Here is a 9,686-nt window from a genome sequence, read left to right on the forward strand (position 1 = left end):
AAACCAAGATATTCCATGACAAAACCAAATGTACAAAATTTCTTTCTAGAAATCCAGTCTACAAAGGATAATAAATGGAAAACTCCAACACAAGGACAGAAACTACACCCTAGAAAAAGCAAGAAAGAAATCTCCTTCCAACGAAACCAAAAGAAGAGAAACACACAAACATAATTCTACCTCTAACAACAAAAATAACAGGAAGTAACAATCACTATTACTCAATATCTCTTAACATCAATGGACTCAATCCCCCAATAAAAAGACATAGACTAACATACTGGATATGTAAAGAGGACCCAGCATTTTGCTGCATACATGAAACATACCTCAGAGACAAAGAAAGACACTACCTCAGAGTAAAAGGCTGGAAAACAACTTTCCAAGAAAAAAGTCCAAAGAAATAAGTTGAAGTAGCCATTCTAATATCAAATAAAATCAACTTTCAACCAAAAGTCATCAAAAAAGATAAGGAAGGACACTTCATATTTATCAAAGAAAAAAATCCACCAAGATGAATACTCAATCCTAAATATCTATGCTCCAAATGCAAGGGCATCTACATTCGTAAAAAGAAACCTTACTAAAGCTCAAATCACACATTGCACATCACACAATAATAGTAGGAGATTTCAACATCTCACTCTAATCAATGGACAGATCATGGAAACAAATTAAACAGAGACATATAGAAACTAACAGCAGTTATGAACCAAGCTGACTTAACAGATATTTATAGACCACTTCATCCTAAAATAAAAGGATACAACTTCTTCTCAGCACCTCATCATACCTTCTCCAAAACTGACCATATAATAGGTCACAAAACAGGACTCACGGATACAAAAAGATAGAAATAATCCCATGCATTCTATCAGATCACCATGGACTAAGCCTGGTCTTCAATAAAGACAAAAATGAAAGAAAGTCCACATACACATGGAAGTTGAACAATGCTCTACTCAATGATAACTTGGACAAGGAAAAAACAAAGAAATTAGACTTCTTGAATTCAATGATAATGGAGGCACAACATACCCAATGGGACACAATGAAAGCGGGGCTAAGAGGAAAAATCATAGCTCTGAGTGCCTCCAAAAATAAACTAAACAGAGCATACATCAGCAACTTGATGGCACACTTAAAAGCTCTTGAAAAAAAAAAAGCAAATCCATTCAAGAGGAGTACAAGTCAGGAAATAATCAAACTCAAGACTGAAATCAACTAAGTAGAAACAAAATGGCTATACAAAAAACCAACAAAACCAGGAGCTGGTCCTTTGAGAAAATCAAAAAGATAGATAAACCCTTAGCCAGACTAACCAGAGGTCACAGAGAGTGTGTCCAAAACAACAAAATCAGAAATGAAAAGGAGACATAGCAACAGAATCTGAGGAAATTAAAAAAATCATCAGATCCTACTACAAAAGCCTATATTCAACAAAAATGGAAAATCTGGAGGAAATGGATAATTTTCTAGACAAATACCAGATACCAAAGTTAAATCAGGAACAGATAAACCATCTAAACACCCCCATAACTCCTAGAGAAATAGAAGTATTTATTAAAAGTCTCCCAACCAAAAAGAGCCCAGGTCCAGATGGGTTTAGGGCAGAATTCTATCACAACTTCTTAGAAGACCTCATAACAATACTGCCCAAACTATTCCATAAAATTGAAACAGATGGAGCACTACCAAATTCCTTCTATAAAGAAACAATTACTCTTATACCTAAACCACACAAAGACCCAACAAAGAAAGAGAACTGCAGACCAATTTCTCTTATGAATATTGACACAAAAATACTCAATAAAATTATTGCAAACCAGATCTAAGAACACATCAAATGGATCATCCATCATGATCAAGTAGGTTTCATCCCAAGGATGCAGGGAAGGTTCAATATATGGAAATCCATCAACTTAATCCACGATAAAAACAAACTCAAAAAATAAGATCATTTCATTAGATGCTGATACAGCATTTGACACAATTCAACACCCATTCATGAGAAAAAAAACCTGGAAAGATCAAGAATTCAAGCCCATAACTAAACATAGTAAAAGCCTTATACAGAAAACCAGTAGCTAACATAAAACTAAATGCAGAGAAATTTGAAGCAATCCCACTAAATTCAGGGACTAGACAAGGCTGCCCACTCTCTCCCTACTTATTCAACATAGTACTCAAAATTCTAGCCAGAGCAATCAGAGAACAAAAGGATGTCAAAGGGATAAAACTTGGAAAGGAAGAAATCAAAATATCCCTATTTCCAGATGATAAGATAGTACACTTAAGTGACCCCAAAAGTTCAACCAGAGAACTACTAAGCCTGATAAACAAGTTTAGCAAAGTGGCTGGGTAAAAAATTAACTCAAACAAATCAGTAACCTTCTCCTGAAAGGATAAACAGGCTTAGAAAGAATTAGGGAAATGGCACCTTTCACAGTATTCTGAAATAATATAAAATACCTCACTGTGACTCTAACCAAGCAAGTGAAAGATCTGTATGACGAGAACTTCAAGTCTCTGAAGGAAGAAATTGAAGAAGATCTCAGAAGATGGAAAGATCTCACATGCTCATGGATTGGCAAAGTTAATATAGTAAAAATGGTCATTTTGCCAAAAGAAATCAGTAGATTCAATGAAATCCCCATCAAAATTCCAACTCAGTTCTTCATAGAGTTAGAAAGAGTAATTTGCAAATTCATCTGAAATAACAAAAAACCCCAGATAGCTAAAACTATTTGCAACAATAAAAGAACTTCTGGGGAAATCACCATCCCTGATCACAAGCAGTATTACAGAGCAATAGTGATAAAAACTGCATGGTATTGCTACAGAGACAGACAGATAGACCAGTGAAATAGAATTGAAGACCCAAAAATGAATCCACACACATATGGTCACTTGATTTTTGACAAGGGAGCCAAAACCAACCAATGGATAAAAGATAGCATTTTCAACAAATGGTGCTGGTTCAACTGGAGGTCAGTATGTACAAGAATGAAAATTGATCCATTCTTATCACCCTGTACAAAGTTTAATTCAAAGTGGATCAAGGACCTCCACATCAAACCAGATACACTCAAACTAATAGAAGAAAGGGTGGGGAACAGTCTCAAACACATGGACACTGGGGAAAGTTTCCTGAACAAAACACCAATGGCTTATTCTCTAAGATCAAGAATCGACAAATGGGATCTCATAAAACTGCAAAGCTTCTGTAAGGCAAAGGGCACTGTCATTAGGACAAAATTGTAATGAACAGATTGGGAAAAGTTCTTTACCAATCCTACATCCGTTAGAGGGTCAATATCCAAAATATACAAGAAACTCAAGAAGTTAGACTCCAGAGAGCCAAATAACGACATTAAAAATGGGGTACAGGGCTAAACTGAAAATTCTCAGCTGAGGAATATCAAATGCCTGAGAAGTACCTAAAAAATGTTCAACATCCTTAGTCATCAGGGAAATGCAAATCAAAACAACGCTGAGATTCCACCTTATACCAGTCAGAATGGCTAAGATGAAAAACTCAGGTGACAGCAGATGCTGGCATAGATATGCAGCAAGAGGAACCCTTCTCCATTGTTGGTGGGATTGCAAACTGGTACAAACACTCTGGAAATCAGTCTGGATATTCCTCAGAATATTGGACATTCCACTTCCTGAGGACCCAGTTAGACCTCTCCTGGGCATATACCCAAAAGATATTCCAATATACAACAAAGACACATGCTCCATTATAACAGCCTTATTTATAATAGCCAGAATCTGGAAAGAACCCAGATGCCCTTCAACAGAGGAATGGATACAGAAAATGTGGTACATCTACACAATGGAATACTACTCAGCTATCAAAAACAATGACTTCATGAAATTCATAGGCAAATGGATGGAACTAGAAAATATCATCCTGTGTGAGGTAACCCTGTAGAAGGCCGCAATAACATTCGCCACCACTAGATGGCGCTGGCTTCCACTGTGCCCCACGTGGAAGGCCGAGCTAGACAAGATGGTGCCGGCCTTCGCCGCGCCAGCCGACTTCCTTTCAGGAAGTTAACTGTGTGCGCATGTGCAAGAGTGCCTTCGTGCCAGGTCTTTGCCCACTCCGGGGCGTGCCTGATGAGATCATGAGTAAGCGACCAATCAGGTGTGGATGCACCGCGCTAGGGTGTATATAAGCGCGCCATGCCGGCGCGCAGGGCTTCTTCTTTAAGATATCAATAAAGTTTGGTCACAGCTAGGATTCCTATGTCCACGCGTGTTTTCTTGCTGGCGAGAAGGAGAGCGAGGGACATTTTGTGCCGAGAACCCGGGACAAAAGCCACACTATCACCAGGCGCCGAGGAGGGCCTCCGTTTCACGGAAGTGATCCAGAAGCTGTGGAACGCGGGTGAGACTCTGAGATACCATGTTTAGCCTTGAGCTGTTCCATCTCACTCCTTTGCCGGATGTAGCAGGAGCCGCTATGGTTGCTCTGGCAGCCCTCGGGCTTTTTCTATTGACCTTTGAGTTTCTAGTTACCGCCAAACGGCGTCAGAGGTCATGTGGGAGCTGCCCAGCTGTAACAGCAAAGCGGAGAGCGTTGGGGGAAGGGCAAGGCGGCATGTCAGAAACAGGGTTAGATAAGGAATTAAAGAGTTCAAAGAGAAGAGGTGCACCTAAGAAAAAAGGCCCTTCCAATGCGGAAGAGAGAGAGTGGGGAAAAAACGCCCCGGGGGAGATAAAACGGAGAAGGGAGAAAAAGGTCTTGAAAAGGAGAAGTCTTTATCCGGTAAAGGATTCAAAGACTTCAGAGCTTGATAGCTCAGAGACAGACGAGCTTAGCTCCTCTGAGGGAGACAATTTAGAAGATGAGGCAGCTCGCTGTGAAAAAGAAGGATACTACCCAGATGAACAATGAGCTAACAGCTTGGGTAAACAAAAGGAAGTGGGAGGTGGAAACCATGCGGTTTCCCAGCCTATAAGCCCCAGCGCCCCTCCGTCTTATATGGAGAGATTTCACTCAGATTCCTTCCTCACTAAAGAGGAACAGAAAAAGATACAGCAGGCATTCCCGGTGTTTGAGGCCGCCGATGGAGGCCGTGTTCATGCACCAGTAGAATATGTTCAAATTAAGGAACTTGCCGAGTCGGTCTGTAACTATGGAGTTAGTGCCAATTTTACTATTGCTCAAGTTGAAAGGCTTGCTACTTTGGCCATGACTCCAGGAGACTGGCAGACAACAGTGAAGGCTGCGCTCCCTAATATGGGACAATATATGGAATGGAAAGCCTTGTGGTATGACGCCTCTCAGGCACAGGCCAAAGTCAATGCCACTGCTGAAGGCAATCAGAGAGACTGGACGCTTTATATGCTAACAGGACAAGGGCAATATGCCAATAATCAAACTAACTATGACTGGGGAGCATACGCTCAAATTTCTGCTGCCGCCGTTAAGGCGTGGAAGGCACTTTCCAAGAAGGGAGAGTCCGGGGGACACTTAACGAGAATCATACAAGCCCCCCAGGAACCATTCTCAGACTTCGTGGCTAGGATGACAGAGACAGCCGACAAGATCTTTGGAGACCCTGAACAGGCAATGCCTTTAGTGGAACAGTTGGTCTATGAGCAAGCCACACAGGTATGAAGAGCAGCTATTACACCTAGGAAGAGCAAAGGATTACAGGACTGGCTGAGAGTTTGCCGAGAACTTGGAGGTCCGCTTACTAATGCCGGCCTCGCGGCTGCTATCCTACAGGGCCAAAAGTGCTCAGGTACAGGTGATTGCAGGGTCTGCTATAACTGTGGCAAACCAGGACATTTGAAAAAGGAGTGTCAAGCCCGCACAAGGAAGAGAGCACCAGGACTGTGTACTAAGTGTGGGAAAGGCTATCATTGGGCTAGTGAGTGTCGCTCAGTTAAAGATATCAGAGGCAGGCTTATTCAGCCCGGGTCTCCCCAGGCAGAAGGGGGTGTAAACACTCCAAAAAACGGGTATCTGGGCCCCAGGTCTCAGGGCCCCAAAACATATGGGACTCCAGCTTACAACAGACGTACACCACGGTTCGCAGAGCCACAAGAGGCTCAACAGGAGTGGACCTCTGTTCCACCACCCAATTCATATTAATGCCACTGATGGGTGTACAACCTGTCCCCACTGACTACAAAGGCCCCCTACCCGTGGGAAGGGTCAGCCTTATTATGGGACGGTCCTCCTTAACCTTAAAGGGACTTATTGTTCACCCTGGAATAATAGTTCAAGATTACACAGGAGAACTTCAAGTTCTCTGCTCTTGCCCTCAAGGCGTTTTTTCCATTTCCCCAGGTGACAGGATTGCTCAGTTGATTATTCTTCCAAGCTTACATGATCATTTTCCTTCTTCCAGGGTCCCTAGAGGCACCGCAAAGTTTGGCTCTTTCCGGGACTGATTCTGCTTATTTAATGATGGACCTTAATTCCAGACCCTCTTTAGAGTTTAATATAGAAGGGAAAACTTTTACGGGAATTCTAGATACAGGGGCTGATAAGAGCATTATCTCCTCTAAGTGGTGGCCTAAGGCATGGCCTGTCACTCAATCATCCCATTCCTTACAAGGACTCGGGTATGAGGCCAGCCCCACTATCAGCTCACGCTCCTTGATCTGGCATGCTCCAGAAGGCCAATCAGGAAGGTTTACTCCTTATGTCCTCCCTCTTCCTGTTAACATTTGGGGGAGGGATGTCTTACAGGGTCTAGGTCTGACATTGACCAACGAGTACTCTCGACAAGCTGTCGAGATTATTAAGAGAATGGGCTACGAGGAAGGGAAGAGATTAGGAAAAAAGGAACAAGGAAAATTAGAACTGGTCCCACAAGAAGGTAATATAGGAAGGCAGGGCCTGGGTTTTTCCTAGGTGCCATTGAGGGTTCTATGCCCATACCCTGGCTCACGGAGGAGACAATATGGGTTCCTCAATGGCATCTATCCTCTGAAAAATTAGAAGCTGCCACTAAATTGGTTAATGAACAATTACAGCTTGGTCATTTAGAACCGCCCATTTCACCATGGAATACTCCTATTTTTGTGATAAAGAAAAAATCAGGAAAATGGAGACTTCTCCATGATTTGAGAGCCATTAATGCACAGATGCGTTTATTTGGCTCGATCCAACGAGGCCTACCCTTACTCTCCGCCTTACCTAAGCAATGGAAGATAATAATTATAGACATTAAGGATTGTTTCTTTTCCATCCCCTTGTGTCCACAAGACAGACAGAGGTTTACATTTACTATACCAGCTATTAATCATCTTGAACCTGATAAGAGATTTCAGTGGAAGGTCCTGCCTCAAGGCATGGCCAATAGCCCCACTATTTGCCAACTATATGTGCAACGAGCCCTTGAACCTATAAGGAAACAATTTCCATCTTTGTTGCTGGCTCATTACATGGATGATATCTTAGTGTGTGATAAAGATTTAACAACCTTACAGACCTCATATCCCATCTTAATCAAAACATTGGGACAATGGGGACTACAAGTCGCTGCAGAAAAGGTTCAAATTACAGAAATTGGCTCATTTCTGGGATCGGTCATTTATCCTAAAAAAATAGTTCCCCAGAAATTAGAGATTCGCAGAGATCATTTACATACCTTAAATGATTTCCAAAAATTATTGGGAGATATAAATTGGCTGAGACCATTTTTAAAGGTTTCCTTTGCTGAGTTGAAACCTTTATTTGATATTTTGGAAGGGGACTCTCATATCTCCTCTCCGAGAGCATTGACGCCAGCCGCAAACCAGGCCTTACAAGTTGTAGAAAAAGCCTTACAGGGGTTGGGGATTTAGCTCAGTGATAGAGCGCTTGCCTAGGAAGCGCAAGGCCCTGGGTTCGGTCCCCAGCTCTGAAAAAAAGAACCAAAAAAAAAAAAAAAAAAAAAAAAGCCTTACAGGATGCTCAATTGCAGCGCATTGATGAGACCAAGCCTTTTGACTTGTGTGTTTTCAAAACTATGCAATTGCCAACAGCTGTCTTGTGGCAGGATGGGCCTTTATTATGGATCCATCACAATGCATCTCCTGCTAAGATTATTGACTGGTATCCCGATGCGGTTGCTCAGCTTGCACTCCGCGGGTTGAAGACAGCTATTACTCATTTTGGGAAAGAACCCAAAACCTTGATAGTACCATATACAGCCATTCAGGTTCAAACATTAGCTGCTACCTCAAATGCTTGGGCAGTGTTAGTTACTTCCTTTGCTAGACAGATTGATAATCATTATCCAAAACACCCGATCCTACAATTTGCTTTAAGCCAAGCCATTGTGTTCCCACACATAATGTCTCAGAAACCACTTGTTGATGGGGTTGTAGTGTATACAGATGGGTCAAAAACTGGTATAGGTGCTTATGTGGTCAATAATAAGGTAGTATCTAAGTAGTATAATGAAACCTCACCTCAAGTTGTAAAATGTTTAGTGGTGCTAGAGGTCCTCAAGACCTTCCCAGGCCCGCTTAACATTGTGTCAGATTCCTCTTATGTGGTTAATGCAGTTAAGGTTCTTGAGGTGGCTGGATTAATCAGGCCTTCCAGCAAACTTGCTCAAATTTTTCAACAAATTCAATCTACCCTTCTCAGCCGGAGATCCCCTGTATTCATAACACATATTAGAGCTCACTCGGGCCTTCCTGGGCCAATGTCCCGCAGAATTACCTAGCGGACAAAGCTACAAGAGTGATTACAGTTGCCTTGTCCCCTCAATTAGATGTAGCAAAAGAATTTCACAGACAATTTCATGTGACGGCTGAAACTTTACGCCACCGATTTGCTTTGACTAGAAAAGAAGCTAGAGAGATAGTTACCCAATGTCAAAATTGTTGTCACTTCCTGCCTGTATCACATGTGGGAGTTAACCCATGAGGAATCCGACCACTACAGGTTTGGCAAATGGATGTTACTCATATCCCTTCTTTTGGAAAACTTCAGTATCTGCATGTTTCTATTGATACATGCTCTGACATTATGTTTGCTACACCTCTAACAGGAGAAAAGGCCTCACATGCAATTCAACATTGCCTCGAGGCATGGAGCGCTTGGGGTAAACCCAAACTCCTTAAGACAGACAATGGACCAGCTTATACTTCTCAAAAATTTCAACAATTCTGCCACCAGATGGAGGTGACTCATCTGACTGGTCTCACGTATAATCCTCAGGGACAGGGCATTATAGAACATGCCCATCGCACTCTCAAATCCTATTTAATTAACAAAAAGGGGGAGTCGAGGAGGCTCTACCCTCAGTACCAAGAGTAGCTGTTTCCATGGCACTCTTCACCCTTAATTTTTTAAATCTTGATGCCTAAGGCCATACTGCAGCCGAACGTCATTATTCAGAGCCTGACAGACCAAAAGAGATGGTAAAATGGAAAGATGTTTTGACTGGTCTATGGAAAGGCCCAGATCCTATTTTAATAAGGTCCAGAGAGCGGTTTGTGTTTTCCTATAGGAAGAAGACAACCCATTCTGGCTACTGGAACGACTGACACGGAGAATTCTGACGCCTAGAAATGACTCCCGGATGGATCCCTTGGAAACTACCTCTAGCCCTCCCACTGCCTCTTTGGATTTGGATTCCTAGTACTTCTAAGAATGGGTGGGGGTGGCTCTGTTTTGTGCAGCCCAATGCTGTGGATTAGTATTCATGCTATGGTTGGTT

At 42.2% G+C, this 9,686-nt stretch overlaps 1 pseudogene; it reads left to right on the forward strand.

Moving 5' to 3' along the window:
- Positions 1–4,816: 4,816 nt before the first annotated feature.
- Positions 4,817–9,442, forward strand: LOC134484193 (igE-binding protein-like; annotated as a pseudogene).
- The last annotated feature ends 244 nt before the right edge of the window (positions 9,443–9,686 follow it).

Source organism: Rattus norvegicus, chromosome X (genome assembly GCF_036323735.1).
Source record: "Rattus norvegicus strain BN/NHsdMcwi chromosome X, GRCr8, whole genome shotgun sequence".
In the NCBI taxonomy this organism is placed as follows: domain Eukaryota; kingdom Metazoa; phylum Chordata; class Mammalia; order Rodentia; family Muridae; genus Rattus; species Rattus norvegicus.